The sequence below is a fragment of the Ixodes scapularis genome, unplaced genomic scaffold (assembly GCF_016920785.2).
Source record: "Ixodes scapularis isolate PalLabHiFi unplaced genomic scaffold, ASM1692078v2 PGA_scaffold3__209_contigs__length_174095766, whole genome shotgun sequence".
NCBI lineage: Eukaryota > Metazoa > Arthropoda > Arachnida > Ixodida > Ixodidae > Ixodes > Ixodes scapularis.
Genome location: NW_024609868.1, coordinates 130,842,708 through 130,863,886, shown reverse-complemented (window position 1 = coordinate 130,863,886; position 21,179 = coordinate 130,842,708).

Below are 21,179 nucleotides of genomic sequence, written 5' to 3'. Positions count from 1 at the left end.
CGGCTCATAGAGTGGACCCCAGCATGGCGTGGACACTCGATTTGGACTCGTGATAATCGATAGCTCGAGAAACATTCGGGTAGTGTCCTGTGTCCAATCGCTGCAATGACGACAACAGCCGAACCATAACAATGTCTGGAACTCGGCGCGTGTACTGTGCCTTGCCAACCCCAGCGCATGGCTATGATCAACATTGGCGGCATATAATCGGCTCCAGATCACGGGGCCGCTTGTTCTGGCTGCGAGTTGCGGGGATGAACTCTGCTTGTTTTTCTTTATTTTTTTCTGCGAGTTCAATTGCGTGTGCCGAAAACGAACGGGTATTTTACAGATCATTAACGTCAGGGATTCGTTCTAAGCGGTATTTGCGCAAAATACAAATATCAGTGCATCGCCCCTTTAAGACTGTTGGCTTCACAGTAAAGGCTGTGGTCTGTGGTTAGGGGGCTTCAAACGTAAGCTTGGTGTGTGTGGTGATATGCCATTTTTGAAGTTGACAACGAACACGTTTACTTTGTCTTTGATGTTCTGCACCTTCCCAAAACAACCAAGAGAAATCTCCAGGCCCCCAAACTTTGCATTGGAAATGAGGTCATTGAGTGGTCGTCTATTGTTGAACTTTATTGTTCTATCCATGAGATGACCTTGCAATTGGCTCCAAAAGTTACTGAGAGAAACATTTTTTCAAGAACCTTTCGGTAACATGGAAGAAAATTGTGCCCCACAGGTACTGAGTGCCTCACTCTTTCTTGGCTGGCTGCCTTTCATTTCATTCAGCAACTAGAAAATCACTTTGTTCCCATAATAGAGAGTGTGACACATGTTCGAGGAGTGTGTGCCGCCTAGTATAGCACACTTTGAGGTCTGGATGGTTTTAGCCTTTGCCCAGAGGAGTACCACAAAGGGTTTTTTTAAATTGTTTTGCAGAATACGCTTGTGTTGACATGTTTGATTTCATAACCGGAATTCAGACAAAGTTCGGTTGCACTCTTCAGTGGCTAGTAAGAACGAGACAGGTTTAACTGTTAATAGTGTATTAACAGAGGTGGTTGCCAAACCAAAAACAAAAAGTGCTTATTAAGTGGGCGGTGCAGCTTGCTCTCCAAATATTTGTTTCCCCTTTTTCCAGCGAATGTGTATCACGGCTCCCTAACAAAAATATCTGTCCACTTTCTACAAAATTTCGATAGAAAATAGTGTATAGAGGCTAAAAATATTTGAAAGAAAATGTATCCACTTTTGTATCCACTGTCCATAGTTTTTTAGCCGCTTTTTTCTGAAGCCATATTTCTTTTCTGAACGATTTCGGGGAAGGTTTAGGGACGTTGAATCTTGTCAGATTTCGAATAGAGTTCTCATTATTTGGTAATGGCTCGCCCACAGTGAGTTCGAGGCTATGCAAATTGGTGTTTTTTTATATTTGCCGGAAATCGGGAATTTGTTCTATCCGGCGTGTGCTTCGCACTGTTATTATGCTATTATGACTGGTAATTATAGTGATGACTTATTTATTTTCGCACTTACTTCCCGTACCCGAGTCGGCTTCAAAGTGAATGTATCATACAGCATGTTCTGCGTGGAAAGGTTTTGTTAACTTGGTTCCGCTAAGAATCTATTACGAAGTCTACGATATGCCGAAGTCCTTCATACTCATTTATTTTTGTGAGTATCGATCTCCTTCGTATAAAACATACAGAGCTTCTGAAGTAAATCATGTATACATGAATGTGGTCCAATAAAATGTCTTCGAACCACTTACTGTTGTTGACCCCAAAATGCTCCACCAGCCAGGAGTCAATGCGGCGATTGTGTAACTTCAAGCTTTACAATAGAAAAAGAACAAGAAATATATATACTTCTGCTTTGTGAAGTAAGTTGAAATATTGTTTGACACATTTTGCACGGACTCTATCGTAAAAAAATAAAGCAAAAGTGCGTCAGTATTAAAAAAAAGAACTAAAAGAAACAGCGGCTTCAGGAGTCAAGGAGCTTCCGAGAGCCGAGCGAGGCGGGGAGGAAAGAGAGAGAGAAGGGTACCGGAGAACCGGAGCAGAAACGCCCAAACCAAAACCGAAACTAACTTGAACGGAAACGGAATCAGATTATACTTAATACCGCCCGCTAGGAGCGCTACTTGTCACTGGTCTATCTGGGCCGCTGGGGCCTATGGCAGTGTCCGCTTTTTAGCTTGTGTATATTACTCTATGGGGGCACTTCTCCGGTCACGTCTTCGCTACATGTGCTCGCAAACCGCGTCAAACCAAAACAACGAAAACAATACCGCGGCCTGGCGTAGTTGCCAGATCTTGCCGGAAGTCGAGACGCTGACGCTGCGTCGTCCAACGGTTCAACTCCGCAACGCAAGGAGAGTGAGGGGCGGGGCGTACTCCTCTTTCGCGGGGGTCGAAAGAGCGGGAGTTTCAAACGTGGAGAGGTTCTCACTCTACTAAATTACGTCCTGTGGCGTAAATATTGATAAAAAAAAAATCATTTTTTTCGCGGAACATTTGTTTTGTGACATGCTTGTCCCAACGAGGCTGTTTAAAAAAAAAGCTTTTTTTCTTTGCAGTTACCCTTTAACAACCTCAGACCGTTGGAAGTCGGGTAGGCAACCACAGTCGCGGCAATGAATGCCCAGATGACCGGACGCGGTTGTGGAGACACAGTAAGCGTGCTCTTTTAACTTGTCGTTGAGACTGCGGCCCGTCTGGCCGACGTAGCGCCTGCCACACGTCAGAGGGAGAGAATAAACAACCCCCTCAGAACACGAGACGAAGCGATCTCGATGCCTCGTACTGCAAGCCATGGCTGCCCTCGAAGAAGGGTTAACAGCTCTGCACAACCTGGACAACTTGTCCGGGGCAGGGAATAAAACGTCGACGTCACATCTGCCAGCAATGCGTTTTAGGTTGTGGGACAGGCCGTGTATGTAGGGAATGACCACAAACTTTCTTCTTTCCCTTCCCTTTCTGTTGTCGGCCTCTTCTTCACTTGTCCAGGGCTGTTCTTGATATCTTTCAGCAAAGACTTTTAGCACGTACTCTTTACGGCTGTGTCATGGCGCATTTTTATTTTATTATTTCTATACATATGCATATATATTTTTATCATTGTTTTATGTTTATTGGTGGTGCATAACATGGGCTGAATTCTTTCTTCTTTTTTGTTCGTGACACCGCAAATATATATTGCGATTTCAATCAATAAACTCAGTTGTAAGTCAGCGCTACGTCCGTGTCACTTCTTTGTCTGGTCCTCGTCTTTCCGCGCTGTTCTTAATTCCGAAATGCTGACAGTATTTTATAAAGGCCGAGATGACTGAAAAACAATGTCGGCTGATGATTCCTTAAATCGCAGCCTAGTGCGGCAAGCACGGTCGATCAACAAAAGCAGAAGTAGCTCGAGTGAGAAGGAAAACTCGGCCTCCAACGGTCTCTGCTCATAGAACAGCATACGACTGACGGACACCACAGAACTGCGGAACCCCTCACCCAACACATCCAACAGGGATTATGGTGATATTTCAAACCAGACGGACGTCACCCTATCTAACAATACCACCCCCCCCCCCCCCGAAAAAAAAAGAAAAAAGAGAGAAAAAAAATTTGGTCAGTGCATATATTTATTATATATATGCTGCATAAACTTCCGTAGAATTACGTGTGGGTGGCACACGAAAAAAGAAACGGGGATGATATATGCATTAATCGTTCATTTGTGTACAAATGAGCGAGGTATGCACAGCGAGTCGAGGCTCTAATCACTGCGACGTTGTCTGTGTAACCTGTCGGAAGGCGCGTTTGTGTTTTTCCGCTGCCCTTGTCAGCAGGCGAAAGTTCAACACACCCAATTTCGTCAGCTGGCATTTAGTTATTTTCGTAACTAATCAGGGTGAACGAGATTTGGTAGAAATGTGCGGAGCATAAACATAAACATAGTACATTTCTTTCAAATTGGATAAGCGGTTCAGAAGTTCACTGTTTTGGGGTAGTATCCCCGTCGCACGACTCACGCGGAGACAGGCCAACGGCTTGCGAGGAACAAAAGAAAAACAAAGAAAGCAACCTGTAAGCGTGATGACCTGTGAGTGTGAGGACCTGTGGGTAACATGAGCGTGAAGACCTGTGTGAGCGTGAGGACCGTGAGGACCTGTGAGGTGTGAGGACCATGAGGAGCTGTGAGTGTGAGGACCTGTGAGTGTGAGGACCTGTGAGTGCGAGGACCGTGATGACCTTGAGTGTGAGGACCGTGAGGACCTGTGCGAGTGCGAGGGCCGTGAGGACTTGTGAGTGTGAGGACCGTGAGGAGCTGTGAGTGTGAGGACCTATGAGTGCGAGGACCGTGATGGCCCGTGAGTGTGAGGGCCGTGAGGGCCTGCGTGAGTGTGAGAACTGTGAGGAAGTGTGAGGACCGTGTAGAGCTGTGAGCGTGAGGACCTGTGAGTGCGAGGACCGTGATGACCTGTGAGTGTGAGGAACGTGAGGACCTGTCAGTGTGATGACCTGTGAGTCTGATGGCCTGTGAGTCTGATGATTTGTGATGACCTGTGAGCGTGATGACTGTGATGATATGTGAGCGTGACGACCGCGATGATGACGGCGAGTGAGTTTTGGTTTTGTGTTGAACCGTGAGGGTGAGTCCGGGTGATGACCCTATTTTGAATAAATCGTGATCGTGAGTGGGCGTGAGTCCTGACTGAGGAAAAAATAGTGATTGTGAGTCTGAGTGAGGACAGCTTAAAATGCCGACCTATGGTGACACGTTTACTTGTGGTTAAGCTCGTCATTACTGGTGTAATGCTTTCAAATAGGGTGTTGCCACCCCGAAAGAAGAACTGGGAAGTAAAAAAGCAGTTAGATACCAGGATAATAATTTTTTTCACTTAATACACAAATATTATCTCACCTTCAGTAGTGCTAATTGGTTCGCAGAACGAACGAGTCTCATCATGTAGTTGACCTTTGAAGTTGAAGCAAGCACTTTCTAAGAATCGTGATATCTATGAAGGAGTTCTAAATGTCTCGAGGTTTACAGGTATCGAGAATTCACCTCGACCCCTCCTGTTTGGGTTACGTTGAAGTGTTGAAACGTTCACTATAAGTACTTTAAATTAAACGAAAACTGCCTCCTTCAGATGGATACACCCGCGCGCCACACAGCGAGCAAATTTCGCTACACAAACCTTAGTTTGAGAAACGCTGGTAATTTTCTTAAAATCTGGAAATGTCATTTTGACCGCTTTCGATGAATTTTAGGGCAATTTTAAAATAATAATGAGAAAATAACAGTGACAAAACCTTTGGTTTCACATGCAAGTTGTTTCTCCTGTCCTTATTTCGAGACCCATAAGGGAAGACTTTACTCTATTTTACCTTATGATTTACCCACAGGAAAGGCTACAAGCTCGAGCTCCTTTTTCTAGGGCACATCTCGGCGGCAAAAGTTATCATGCATTAAGGGCAGCTGCCAACGCTTTGAGCTCAACCTGCTAGCCTTTGCTGTGGTATAACATAAGGTGAAATGTAGTATAAAAGCTGGTTTACAGTGCACAGTTTTCTTACGGTTACTAACGTTACGTTTTAGTCACCGAAACATTCGTGTCGCGCATTTCTCCGTGCCAGGCAATATCATTGAACTGGTAGCCACGCTTAATATGCAGCAGATATGTCCTGGCGACTAGTGCGCAAGCTTTCGCAACATAACATAACGTTGAAGAAAATGGGTCTATTAGTAGAAGCTCAAAGGATAGCTCCGTACAAACGTAGAACCAAAATAAATGACTCATATAGATTTACCGAAACTAAATACGAGCACTGCCAAAATATCACACTATTCAGAAGCCGCAATCCACTCTAAAACCAGTATTAGAAATGCTACCACAAGCTTCTCGGCAAGCATTGAGCGGGTTGGATATTTGTCAAGCAACCTTGTGTCCCTATGTCATATTCGTGCTCAAGGAGGTTACGTTTTCTGCTGTCACATCTTTAGGTTTGTTTTTCTGTAGCAACTCCAGCTGTCCCAGCAGTCATTTCCTGCTTGTTGAGTGATATTTTAGCGGCTGTAGCTTGTAAATGCTCCTCGGTGAACAGACACGACGATGATTGACTTCCGGATCGCTCAAGGACGCAGGGGTGCCGAATGTAACTTTTACGGGCGGCAATAGTTTAGTGCGTTCCTGCTCAGCGCGAGCTTACGATTAGCTTCCGCAGCGCCCACAAAGATTGGGGTCTTTCTCACAGGATAAGTGGGGCGTCGGGCGGAGCCTGGGCGGAGGCTGCGTTCACTACGGTGAACTCGCTCTTTGACTGGCAACTTAAAGGCACCATGAAATGATTTTAAAGTTTATTTCTGCTTGGCGTTCGTTCTCAACTCAGAAGCCCAATAAGAATAATTCACGAGGCCGTGATATGCTTGGGCACCGGATGCGATGAAGGATGTTTCGACGTGCTTTTTGAACACACCATGGAACCTGTCATTCCGAAGTGATGATAAGTACCGTCACGTCACTCAATGGCCACGAAAACCAATTTAAATATATGCCGACGGATTGATTGTTGACGAGAGTATACGTCCAAGTTATTCAGTGCTCGCGTCTAATGCTTGAGCCAAGATCGGCTGCTATGCTTGAGCAGCGCGGATACATGGAACTGAAAAGGCGGAGAACTTCGGAAATAAAGGATGTAAGAAATATCCCGCTCTATTTTCTAACTTTCGTAGCGAAGGGCAGGCTTTTTATGCTCGTGTACTAGTTCTATTTTGGCGCACTAAACGATATGCGATCTCAGCTGAGAATTCATTTCTTGGTCCCTTTATGCCTGCGGTACCCCAGCGGCCATCTTAAACAAGCAAGTAGTTGAACCATCAGGGCGGCGTTGGCTGTCCGTGTGAGCAAATACTGAGGAACTCTGCGCTCCAATTTCGAAAATTGCTTTCGCATCGTCTGCGACCATGAGTTACCTTCACCGCTCTTCCGCCGCTCCTTGCACGTGTTCACCCACCTGCGCGTCACGCGTACGTTCATTGTCGAGACGACAGTGTACCGGGTAATCCCCAACTAAAGGCTACCCTGCCTCAACTTATCCAGTTGCCAAGTGATCTGAGCGAGATGGGGTTTTGCAGCGTTATGGAAAAGTAGGACCGCCAATTTTAAACTAGGCTTTTTTGAAGTTGCACGAGTTCTGTACAGGGCTGCCAAAGGCACAGGCGCGAGGGCGTATCGGTACACAATGCTTGGGTTGCAGGAGCACTCGCACAAAGAAATGTTAGAAAGCGCCTTTCCAAACCGTACACCGACATTCCTCAGCGTTGCGATCCTACGAGTAAAAAAGGAGTACACATTCGGCAATGCGTCAACGTCTCGTGACCGCGCCCTGGATGCCGGCCGCACCTGGCGCTTCCTGTCACCACTGCATTTGCTTGCACACGCTGCCGATTGGCGGTTCTTTCCTTTTTTTATCTTGTATCGTCGGTCTTTTGAGAATACTGAAACTTTGATATTTTCTCAGGCCTTGCTCATAGTACCTCTGAACTGCAGTTATGTAAACACATTGTGATGTAATTTGATATATGGAACGGAGTGCCTACATTCTTATCTCGTGTGTAATGCCGGCATAATATCCCTTCGCAGCAAAAGGGTCAAAAGAGTGGTAGGGTCGGCAGCAAAAACTATTTCAATGTCCGAATTATGATCAAACACCATTAAGAACATAAAAAAGAAATCTCATGGCCGCAATAAAAGGATTGCTACGACAGGATGGTGCGTGGAGCACAAATAATACTCGCAGTGACGTTGACGGAACGCGACATGCCAGATCTTTTCTGATGGCAGTCGTCAAAGAATGTGAGCCAAAAGTTGATCTGGTGCCTTGTTTTGATCGGCGTTGCACAGAAACTCGTCCATTATTCGTAGTCGTCCTGTCTCGTCTGTGGTGAACATAGTGAACATGATCTCGATGATTTTTGGTTTCTGTAGCTAAACCAGACTATCAAATATGAGACGTCCACTGACGCTTGCGTCGGCTAACAAAACCTCAATCGCCGATCGCAGCCGATGCCGTGGGTGTACACAAATACATCAAGTCGTCTGCTTCCAGTTTATTCGGGAGCCGCCTGCGACAAGTAAGAGAGCGAAAACTGGGTGGGAGCAGTTAAAGCGCTGCGCTTTTTTGCCGATCAGTAGACACTCCGCGAATTCTGACTCGAGCTACTCCGTGCGGAGCTGAGGGAGCCGCTACTGAACACGACCAATCAGAAACCAAGAATTGTTGAAATTTTCTAATCTCCGCGTTATTTGCCAATTCATTTTTCCAGTCCTAGTAATTCGTCCCAATCGCCATTCTATTTAATAATTCATTATCTGTATGAAAGGATATAATTTAAGACTCGTACGTGGCCTACCGGATGGCAATAAAAAATGGCATAGTATTTGAAAACTACAGTGTCACCCTAATTCACAAACTTGTTTCGCTAAAAATAAGAACTGACGCGCAAGCGAGCTGATGGAAGTTTATACTAAAAAGGCCAGAAACGGGAAAAACAAAAAATAAATAAATAAGAGCGGGATAAACACAGCATATATATATATATATATATATATATATATATATATATATATATATATATATATATATATATCACTATTTGGTTACGTTGGCCGAAATTAAACAAAATAATTTCGCGAAAGGCTACTGTTATTAATTTACATGAGGAGCGTAGTCATTATGTTTGCAGCAAGTTGAAAGCAGAAACGTAATTCGATGAAGCATTGTCAAGCTATTTGATGAGTTGGCGTTCAATGAAGCGGCATTCGATGAAATGTCAACTATTCGATGAAACCTCAATTAATAAAACAGAGTCTCGTCGAACGACGATGCCAAGCTGTGTGAGCCGCGATATTTCATGCAAAAAGGAGAGAAAACAGAATCAACAACAACTAAAACCACAGAGCTGCCCTCCTCATTTCATTCACAGTTGGAGCTCGGTCTACACATTGCGCCGATCAAGCACCACCAACAGCTCAACACCTAAACGCCACGTCGTTCACTATCTCTGTTTGGGTGTTTCAGCCCACCAATATAACACACGCACCCAATGCGCCGTGAGAAAGCTCGTTTTTTTCTGTGTATGTGTTTCCCTATTGTCTAGCCTTTGTTTGCGCTCTGACCAAGAGTGAAACCAACTATACTAAAACATCGATAGTTGTCTCTTTTTAGCAACGCTCGCACACCTAAACGATATGCTTGACTTTGACGCAATGGCATTATCCTCTCCCATACACGGGCAGTTGGACAAAATAGGTTGGTCGGCCTTCCCTCTTTAGCTGTGAACCGTTTTGACCGTGACGTATGTATGATTCAAAGAAGCACCGACATGCGGGCGCCCCTCTGGAAACATGTCATGCTCGCGTAGAGGTATTTAGGGCCTATAGAATTGTCCGTAGGTATTCATTTCTAGGCCAACTCGTCGGCGTCAGTGGGCACAGGCGCTGGAGGCGTGAGCAAAATGCTGGCAGATGTCGGCTTGAGGAGCCCCACGCTCCCCCTTTGCGGCAGATGGCAAATAAACAAAGCACAATACTTGTCGACGGGCAATTCACTGAATAGGCCTATCGGTAGTAGTATGACTCGACGAGGGGTAATTCGGCAAAAAATTCAATTCGTTGACGCTTGGCTGTGAGGTCATTCAATTGCTACATTACACTCATGTTCTGTGTTAGAACACAGACGCATGTTAGACATTTTCATATAAGTAAGTTTCGGGCACCAGATATTTTATTGAAATGCTGTTTAGCTGAATATCACATCTTGCGATTCGTCGGATTTCGATATAAAATCATAATTACTATACTTGTCGCTTCTTCAGTTAGAATTGGCTACAGATAATTATAAAATAAAAGTAGGCTTTCGCGAAAATTATCTCGATGACATGCTATGCCAACGTAGCTGAACAGTGAAAAAATATAAGGGTGTTTTGGTTAGGGTTCAGGAAAGACAAAGACGATTCTACACGTGCGCACTGGTCACACAGGCCGACTGGTAACAGGATGTTTCGTCGCAAATAAAAATTTGTCATAGGGTGACTCGTTTATACGACAGTTCGTCACAGCGAGAGTGCAGGGAAGGATAAAAGTCCGTCCCCAATGTCTTGCAGAAGAAAAGAATATAAAAAAAAAGAAGAGAAGCAACTCTGTACCGTCATTCAGTCACGACTCACCTCAATACTTGTAACGTAGCAGTAATTGCGATCGCCCTTCTTGTGAACGGGACATTGTAGGTTAACGTGGCTTCGTGGTTTGATTCGCCAAAGTAGCAACAAAGCGGCATTTTACGATCGAGGGAGCACTACCGTCGGAAACACTGCCCAAAATAATTTTGTGTGGAGTTTCCGGCTTTTCACTGCGACATAAACACGTGGATAGACAAACAAGTATTGACAGCACTAAAAGTCGAATATTCTCGGCACGCTCACACCTGCTTTTTCTTCATCATTTGATGGATCATACGCTGATTTCGGTTGTGCATGCGTACTTCTGACCGGCAATTTCATTTCGTACGGGAAGCTTTTGCGTACGATCCACTAAAACACTTTATTTTGTGTACCCAAGTTCAAGCGGAGCGTGTTGTTTTCCGATCTCCCTCTGAATGATACGAAGTTTCATGTTTTCATCCTGTGAGTGAAGTAAGTTGGTTAGAGCAAATATCAAATGCTTACTTCGAACGCTAATTTGAAAATAATGCCTGTGTTACTGCTTCGCGGCCAAAACTATATATGCCCTTATCCCTGTACCAACATCACGTGACAGGATTTATGCGCTTGTTATGATCGTGTACCGTTGTAGTCGAGGTCATCCCGGCAAGGCGTATCGTTTTTGTATTCAGTTCAGCCCTGCGAAAAACACCTAGGAAAAAAAAATTTGCACCAAATTTCTTCTTCTTTTTTTTTCTTTTTTTATGGTGCAGAAACACATTGGCGCTTTGTGCTTTTGAAGGCATAGTAAACGGTGGTGAGGTGGCCGACCCCCATGTCCGCCGGCGCCTCGCTCGACGTCCTGTGTTGTTTTCTACTGGTGCTTGGGTATATGTGGATCAGCTGCATTGCGTGCTCCATCTCAGAGCACGTAACCAACGATACTTTATTTTGTATTCGGCTCTTCTCGGAAATTGTTATACGCGCGGCGACGAGGTGCCGCATCTGGCGAAACAGGTCTGCGATGGCATGAAATTATAAAAAAATCATCGAGGACAGCCCAGTTCGTTAAGTACTGATGGGAGCGATGTTGTGACAGTCCCTGTTTAACCTCCCTCCAGTGTGAAGAAGAACAGTGCACACCGATCCGAAGAAACGGTGCCTTCTGAAGAAGAGTAAGCATTTTCAATTTGCTCTATTTCCTTACAATAAGCCTGATACGAAACAAGAAATCCACGTTTAACACATTGAACAAAAGCATATAAAAAAAGTTTTGGTCGTTTTAATGAGGTACTTACTGTGCTCAAAGTCGTTAAACATATCTGTCAAAATTGTTTTTGTGTATCTGTGGAAATTCAATTCTATGGTCAAGTGAAAATTGAGCGAAATTTAGAGTGCAGTCTTTGGTCATGGCGATGGGGCGAAGAGTACAATAATTTTATCAAGAGCCTCTCAAAGAGCGTGGTGATTGAGAACATTTACTTTGGTAGCTGTAGAAAGATATGAAAAACATATAATTGAATCTTCCTGCCTGTGACGTCCTTACTTTTGGCTAAGCTCGTCATTACTAGCGTAATGCTTTAATTAGGGTGTTGCAGCCCTGACAGAAGGAGTCGTAGATGTAAGGAAAATTGCGACGTTTACAACTCCCTGTAATGCCGAATCAGAGCCCAGCTTTTGAGGAGGAGGAGGAGAGGTACAGGGAGGAGGGTATGCCCCTCTTCTCCTTCTCCTCATCGCTCTCTCCCGCCTCCATCTTCCCCCTCCTCTCCCCCTCCTCCATTTTTGTCTCCTCCTCCTCCCTCTCCCCCTCCTCCTCCCATTCTCCTCCCTTCCTTCTCCCCTTCCTCCTCCCCCTCTCCTCCCCCTACCTCCCTCCTGTCTCACGACGTCACTCGTGACCCTCGTGACGTCATTCGTGACCCTAAAGCTGTAGTAGTTCAGTCTTAGGGTTATGTGTAAAACTGTAAGACTAGTACGGTTTTAGGGTCACGTGTAAGACTGTTAGACTAGTAAGCCTCCTGACGTCACTCGTAAAGGCAACGTGAAGGTCGTGACCTTCACGTTATTTTTACTATAAAGGTCGTGCTCTTCGTCATGACCTTCACGAGTGACCTTCGTGACGTCGCACGTGACGGCACGTGTGACGTTATTATGGGAAACGTCCCATAAAGCAACTCGCGGTTACGAGGGACGTCACTTGTGAGCCTAGTGACTTATGCGACGTCACTTATCACCCTTATGACGTCACGTGTGACGCCAATATGGAAAACGTCCCATGATGCAACGCGCGGTTACGCCGACGGCGAAACCGACGGCGCTCAAGCTGGAAAATGGGCGCCTAAGAGCTGCGCTCTAAAAACTAAGTACCGAAACCATAGGCTTTTTATTTAACACGCAAATAATATCTCACCTCCAATAGCCGTGATTGGTTTGCAGAACAAACAAGCCTCACCATGTAGTTGATATTTGAAGTCTAAGGAAGCACTTTCTAAGGATCGAGAAGGTTCTGAAGGAGTTCAAAATACCTAGAGGTTTACAGGTATTAGCGGCGAGATGTTTTGGTGGCACCCTCCTATGGTTCCCTCTCGTGACGTCATTACCTTGCAAAGAACAAGCTCGATGGTGTTTGTAACTTGCATGGTGGAAGCTTGAAATCATTCCGCTTTCAAAGCAGCACTGCCAACAGCGTCAAAAGTAAAGTTCTCGTATTCCTCATATATCCGTCGATAAGACATCCTTTGCTGACGTCATAGTCGGCATTCGGCCAATCGTGGCAAGCCGACCACAGCGACGCTTTCGATCGCGCACGTCGCCAATAGAGCATGTCCCTTCACCCCTTGTGTTCGAGATATGTCGAAGGCAGCTGAAACAGTGACTATATTTACTTCATATTAAACGAAAACTGTCGCCTTCAGGTGGAAACACCCGCGCGTAACTCAACGACCTTAATTTCACTACACAAACCGCAGTTCGAGAAATATGATTGTAATCTTATTAAAATCTTTAAATATTTTATTTTTAACGCTTTCGATGGATTGTTGGGCAATTTTAAAATATTAATTAGAAAACATCAGTGTCCACACCTTTGGTGTCACACGCAAGATGTTTCTATTATCCCAACTTTAAGACCCGTAAAGGAAGACTCTACCCTATTTTACCTTATGATTTACCGCAGGAGAGGCTACAAGCTCGAGCTCCTTTTTCTAGGGCACATCTTGGCGTTAAAAGTTATCGTGCATTAAGGGAAGCTGCCAACGCTATGAGCTCAATCTTCTAGCCTGTGCTGTCGCACAGCATAAGGCTCACAGTGCACATTTTTCTTACGGTTGCGTTTGCAGGCAACCAAAGCGACTGTAACGACCAAAACACCACAACAACCGTGACTCGTGGATGGCTTCATGAAGCTAGCCCTTGCATCGCGTGCCATGCTGGGTACAGCGAACACTTATCCCGGTGATTTCGTCGTAACGGTCGTTTCGGTTGCTCACGAACGCAACCAACGCAGATGTGTGAACCAGCCTTTAGTCACCGAAACATTTGTGTCTCGCATGTCTCCCCGTGCCAGGCAATCTGATTGAACTGGTAGCCACGCTCAATATGAAGCACATATGTCCTGGTGACTTGTGCGCAAGCTTTCGCAACATAACGTTGTAGAAAACTGGTCTGTGCGTACCAGCTCAAAGGATAAAGGCCGGTTCAGACACTTGCGTTTGAGTGCGTTTGACTGCGTTGCGTCGAGAACAGAAAGCGAGTCTCCGGCACATCTGTGCTTCGTTTGAAGCGTGGAATCCAATTCAAGGAATCATCTTGGCACGCGAAATAAGCAGCAGGGATATCCTGGTTTCTCGCAGCCGCAACGCAGTAAAACGCAGTCAAACGCAGCTGTCTCAACCAGGCTTAACTCCGGACAGAAGAAGTACCAAAATAAATGACTGATTTTGATTTACTGAGATTAAATACGAGCACTGTCAAAATATTACACTATTGAGAAGCCGCTATCCACTCTAAAACCAGTATTAAAAATGCTACCACAAGCTTCTCGGGCATTGAGCGGGTTGGATGTTTGTCAAGCAACCTTTTGTCCCTATGTCATATTTGTTCTCGAAGAGGTTACTTGTTTCTGCTGTCACATTTTTAGCCTTGTTTTTCTGTAGCGATCCCTGCTGCCCCAGCAGTCGTTTTCCCCTTATTGTGTGATATTGTAGCTGCCGTAGCTTGTAAATGCTCCTTGGTAATCGGACACACAGATTATTAACTGCCGGATCGCGCAAGGACGTAGTTGTTCCGAATGTAACTTTTATGGGCGGTATAACTTTTGTGCGTTCCTGCTCAGCGCGAGCTGACGATTAGCTTCCGCAACGCTTCTACAGCGTGCTTTGTATGCCACCAAGATTGGGGTCTTTCTCAGAGGATAAATGGGGCGCCTGGCTGAGCCTGCGCGGGGCCTTCGTTCACTTTGGTGAACTCGCTTTTTTGCTGGAGACTTAAAAGTCACCATGAAATGGTTTTAAAACTTATTTCTGCTTAGCGCTCGTTCTCGACTCAGGAGCCAAATGAGAATTCACGAGCCGGTGACGTGCGTGGGCACCGGAGGCACGGTGTAAGATACACCCTTTAGGTGAGGACACGGCGGGGCTAAATGCGCGGCGCGAGGAATCAGATAGCGTTCGTTCGACGAGCATCCGAAACGCTGCGTTATTCCGCGGCCACCGTATCCGCGGCTGTCAGCATCGCCGGCGACGGAACGGCGAAACTGTGTGAGAGCGAAAAAAATTATCTCGTTGCCTTGACATCCCCGGTACACCGTGGTCTTTCTGCACGTGCGACAACCTCGCTGAAGCTCAGCACATGTGGAGCATGAGGCGGCACGAACCGTCTTCTGCAATGCTGCCTGCCTCCTGCGTCTCACGCCCACGGGTCGACGAGTCATCTACCGGCGCGGCTTGCAACCATAGTGAGAGAGAGAAAGAGAGAGAGTGAAAAGCGAACTATATCGGCACGTCGCCGGGAGCGCGCTTTCCTCACCTGAGTACAGCGCGCTCCTCGCGACGTGCCGATAAAGTTCGCCGTGACCGGAGGCGATGACTCCATGCTTCGGTGTGCTTTTTGAACAAACCATAGAGCCTGTCATTCCCAAGTTATGATAAGTACCGTCACGTCACTCAATGTCCGCAAAAAACAATTTAAATATATGCCGACGGATTGATTGTTGACGAGAGCATACGGCCGAATTATGCAGTGCTCGTGTCCAATGCTTGAGCCAAGTTCGGCTACTATGCTTTGCAGCGCGGATGCATCAAAGTAAAAAGGCGGAAAACTTTGCAAATAAAGGATGTAAGAAATATCCCGCTATATTTTCCAACTTTTATACCGAAAGGCAGGCTTTTCGTGCTTGTGTACTTGTTTTATGTTGGCGCAGTAAACGATATACGGTTAATAAAATCCCAATTTATCCCAGCTGACAAAGTATTTCTTGGTCCCCGTAATGAACGTGTGTGGGTATTTTCAACAGATGCCTAATGTCTACGAATGAAAGCAGTAAAATAGCCGTAGCATCTTACCTGTTGGATGTGAACTGCTCTCGCGACCAAGTTGATCGTCTGTTGTGCGGTACCACGGTACGACCTTTACGTCGCACCATGACCACGCAGCTGATTCCAAGGGTTGCCTTCATGCTCTACCCGGTAGTTTCAGTTTCCCCGCAAACCCCCTAAACATTACTTTAATACTAGGTATCTACCAATCTAAACAACGCATGAAAAAGGTGACATCTCGTAATTCAGAGACACTCCCTTTACTTAACACAAACGTAACCCTAAAACCGAGAAAATGTACCGGAGTAACCCTTTAAGTGTCAAAATAATTGCGTATTTGTGTAAACAAGCTTGAACGGACAGTTTTCGCTACATTTAACTTAATAGGTTCAACACGATGCCGCACCAGCACTACCGTGTACCGTGTTCATGAATAAAGGTCTCTTCACCCGATGCATCTTTTAGGCGCGCAACAGTTTCGCGACACTTAAGTTTCGCAAAATGTGCTCGTTCACACGTACCGCTTCACGTGCAACAACAACACACACCGATGCACCGTTTTGAGTGAGCTCCGAATCAGATCGCTATTTACCGGGGGACCTGCTTTGCGCATTTTATGCAGTCAATTCACTTTAATTTTTTTTTTTTTTGCTCACATACTGCACTACTTGGAGCGATCCCGCGTGTGCGCAAACCCGATTGAGGCGGCAACCTGTACGTGCACGACATGTGCCGGCGCTGAGCCCGTACGCAGCCAATTCATTGCCAAAGCTCCTATCACTGCACATGGTATTCATAGAAACGCTACGTGCCCAATCTGGTTAGTTCTCGGCGCCCATGTATGCCCCGAGTTTACTGTGCCAACTGTTTCAGAGAGCGCACATGGTTTCACGTTCGCTTGTAAACAAAGCAAACTTGGTTTCAGTTTACTCGATGGTCTCGTATCCAGCGGTACCGTCGCGAGAACAACGCTATAAGCACTATTCTAATCTCGCCAACTCCCGCTAATTGTCTTCGTCCATCGCTGGATTTTTTTCCGGTATGCTACTCACTTTTCCTTCAGTGGTGCTTGACGTGCTTGCGGAAGCGCCGGCAGTATCCATCGTTCGTGGTTTCGGTTTTTTCCGGATTTGGCTTCGCTACAACACCGGCAGTGAAGTGGTCTTCTCAAACAGCTCGCTCCCCCCTCAAAGGCCACGTGAGAGCGTTTCTGAGCGGCCATTGGTGGCGCCCTCAGAGTGATTGACAGGACTCGGCAAAGTTGCAGCAAAAGCTCGCTCCAGAAGCGAGGTGTGCGCGCAACTTTTTTTAGATGCGCGCGTCGTTTTCGGACTCGTTCAGACGGCGCAACCATTTCGCGAAACTACATTTGGCGACATTAGATGCGCCAGAAAAATGCATCGTGTGAACGGGCCTTAAGGGAAAGTGTTGGGACCCGAGCGGATCGTGCTTAGCCGCGTGGTGTAGATAGCGTCAAGTTGTCGACACCGGCGCATCGACAGTGAAGTGGTAAACTGCCACACGTGCTTCACGATGGGCGCACGGGCTCTGAATGCCTGATGCAACATTTCCCAAACTCGACGAGAGGTAGCGATTTTCTACTATCTCCATGACTGAAGCAGCGGCGGGACCGTTTTGTAAACACGAAGCCTCAAGGTCTCTTATTGCCGAGGCCTGCCGGTCCAAACACTACCCCGTGTTCTTGTACATTCTATCAGCACCAATTGCCCCAAGCCAAACCGTTTCTTGTTTTTATTTTTTTTCTCGAGCTCTCACAGACGGCGGCTGGCGGTACGCATCGCTTGAGTAGCACCATAGACTACCGAAATTGATTTCGCCGGAGAAGAGCGGGATTTTCCTATCGTACTTAGAAGTTTATTTGTGTGATATTTGACTGCTGGGCTGCTCGAAACAAAAATATAACCAATGACAAAATACACCGGTACGACGTAGTGATGTCACGATAACGCGCGCCGCGCTTTCAATTAAAAATGACGCGACTGATCTGTTATCCTCAAGCAGACTTGGGAAGTAATCCGTTATTAGTAACAGACTTGTAATACGTTACGTTTTCAAGAGCTTTTGTAATTGCCAGGTTACTTTTGCAACTGTAATTTTTAATGTAATTTCGTTAGAAATGTTGGTAAAGAATTACTTTAATTACTCGTTACTTATAAAGAAAAAATATATTGCAATACAGAAACCGGAACAATATGAGCAGACAAATCAGCACCATCAAAATAGCAAGTTAAACAAAATATAAAATGTCGCTAAGAGAAAAATAACCCCCCCCCCCTCAAAAAAAAAAAAAAAAGAACACAATTTTGTGTGACCGGTCACTATATACTCGGCGACAACGTTTCTTGGCAATGCAGTAAAGGGTACAGGCACGCGTTCCCTCTTCAATTTTGAGCGCTGACTAAAGCTGCGCGCGGGCTCTCCTCCTCTCCACTGCATTGCCAAGAAAAGTTGTTGCCGAGTGCAGAACCACTAGAAAAACGTGCAAGGCACGTGCAAATATGCCAAAAACAAAGATAAAAAGGCAACGCCGAGTAAGCGTTGTAGGGTGATTTCAGAAAAGATCGACCAAAGGATGGCTAGTCGACATTTTCAAATCAACTGATGTTTTTATATGTTATTGTCTAGTGTCTGGTATGAACGAATCCAAACTTAGTTTTGACTAGAAAAAATACTTGGGGACAGGAAAAATCGTAAGGCATGAGGTGGTGGACAGTTGCATTAACGCGCACTGATGGAGGGGGCCCGTTTGAGAGTGAATAACTAAAGCGATAACAATAGGAGAACTCTAATACGTTTTAGGCGCAAACTATGGGTATAGCTTGCTTGTAATATAAAGTAATCATATTTATTTAAAATTTATTTATTTTTCTAAAAATTGACAAACATGCCTGCTCGAACAACAAATGGCAAATTTTGGAGGTCTGTATCTCATGAAATAATTTAATCATTATGATATAATTTGCAGATATTATTCTACTAATATATAGCTAATATTTAAAAAATAACTAAGGTATCTGTGTGATACAATAGGTAGGATATATTTAGTCAAACATGGAAAAAAAATCAAACTAAGAAAAATTCCGATGCGAATAAAAAAAAAACACCACCCTCGATTTTTTTTTAAATTTAGGTAACCTGTTATACGCTATTTCGGCATTCATTTCCATTAAAAACATGTTGCATCATTTTATTGAGAAAGAAGATACAACTCCCCAAAGTAGGGTCCTTTTTCAAAGCCTACACTTAGCAGTGTTTTATACAAGAACTGACTCTGAGTTCCAGTTTCATGAAACCAACACACATCTTTTATATATTTTTATTCAGATGAGGCCAATGATAACTAAAGAAATCGTTCACACACTTAAATTAAGGAGAAACTACTGTGTACAAAGAGGTATCATATTACGGACTAGTGATCCGAGAAAAGATCATGCAGCCATCGGCCACTAGGCCACTCTCCTGCGACACTATATGCTATTCCCTCTTCCGCTCTACCTTCATCTCTCTCTCTCTCTCTCTCTCATATATATCCCCGATATATATCCAGAACAAAAACATGTTCAAGCATTCCCTTTCTGCGTGGTAGTGTTCTGTGGCTAGCAAAAAGCATTTCCTCGCTAAGCTCACGATTATGGCAAAATAGTTGCCGGAAACCGCAGACGACACTCGTCGCTAGTTCTGGCAAAACGGCCGATACAATCTTTTTTTCGCATTTCCCCGCTCGCTGTCAAGGACAAGGGGGTTCGCTTCAACCAGCAAAACATGGCCGCCGACGCCTGTTTACTGAGCAGTCATGCCTGTCGCCATCTCACTCGCTGGCGTCACGGGCGATAATATCAGGCACAAAGGGGCACACCAACCGGCAGCATTATCCCCAAATACTCGAGCCTCGCGTAAATACATAGAGTGTAAACGCTGTCGCCATGTTATCGTAGTAAGACCGCCCCCCCCCCCCCCCCCCCCAACGGGGGACTGCAGTACGCGACGGCGTACTAACACAACGGCGACGATATCGACATCGCGGGCTCCGAATTTTCCCATAGTTCTACTCCACGGGCATTTCTCGAAACGCTTGATAATGTGTACGCCCGCCTGGAAGGATTTCAGGCGCGTAGTTAAGATAAGGCGGTTCTCCGCGGCAAAAGAAAGCAATTTCACAAAAGCTTAAAAGCGGCGGCGACGCGTGTGCGGTGAACGCTTGTAGTTTTGGTGTAGACAGGGTGTGTGCGTTCTCGTTGTTGACACCAGCCGGCGATAAGGCACTGCAGGCGGTAGCTCAGTACAGCAAGGGCTAATCCGAGTGACCATCAACGTAACCCCACCGCCAACCCCTCGCGAACCGGTCGCCGACATGGCTCAGGCTGTGTCATGAACCACGTGGTAGAAGCTCGGGTGCTTCCATATCAGCGCGTGGAGGGACGACAGTGCGATTCCGGAAAGTCTTTTTCGAAGGCCGCTGACCACAATTTTTTGTCTGGAGACTTTCCCTCTTTCTTCCTTTGACGTGGATCAAGCTTTGCCGACAGCCTCAGTTGTGACCTCTCTTTTCAAATGTACGTTTGCAGTGAGTGAGCTCCTCAGCCTCGGACTTGTCACTTGTGCACCCAGTAGTTCTTTCACTTGGCAATTATATGCCATCAGTTGGGGTTTAATTTCTATTATTTATGTATACATTATGAAGACGTCCTGGAGCTCCGAACGAGTGTTTTGTGCAGATTACTTTTGCAAACACAAAAAGACTATACCAAAGCAGCGGAATTTTCGAAGTGTTGGCGAGTTGGACCTAAACTCGTTGAAGCAAATTCTTCCGCCTGACTGTTCCACCAAAGTGAGTGCGACGGACTACCTGTGCTACCATTGCTTCATGCACATCACTAAGGAGATCTCGATGCGAAGCTCAGAGCAGTGCCCTGACATATTTGTGCCAGCTGAAGAAGCCATTGAAGATCTAAATCGCAGCATACTACCTACAGATGTGTCGCCGCTGAGACAACCAAGCGTCGTAAGAAGTCGGGACAGGCCTGCCTATGTCAAGAGAAAGCAGACAGAACTGGAGCAGGTTGCTGTCAAGAATATACGCTCAAGGCTACGTATTGCGTACGACAGGGACGCACCATCGGGGTCGTCCGAACCAACATGCTCCACATGCACTGAGTGGGTGGACAACTTTCGGCAGGCCTTTGAAACCGCCACCTCTCTCCGGGAACGTTGTCAACTGCTTACACTCCTGCCGTCAACACTGACGAAGAATGAGGTTCAAAAGATGATTCCACAGGCCTCAATGTACCTCATCAGTAAATCCCGAAAACTCAAGGAAAAGCATGGCGTGTGGTATGAGCCGGATCCTTACACGAGGTGCAAGGTGAGCCCTGAGAACCTGTCTGCTGCCCTAGAGTACTTCACGAAAGACGAGCTACAATGTTCGCGCCAAAGTCC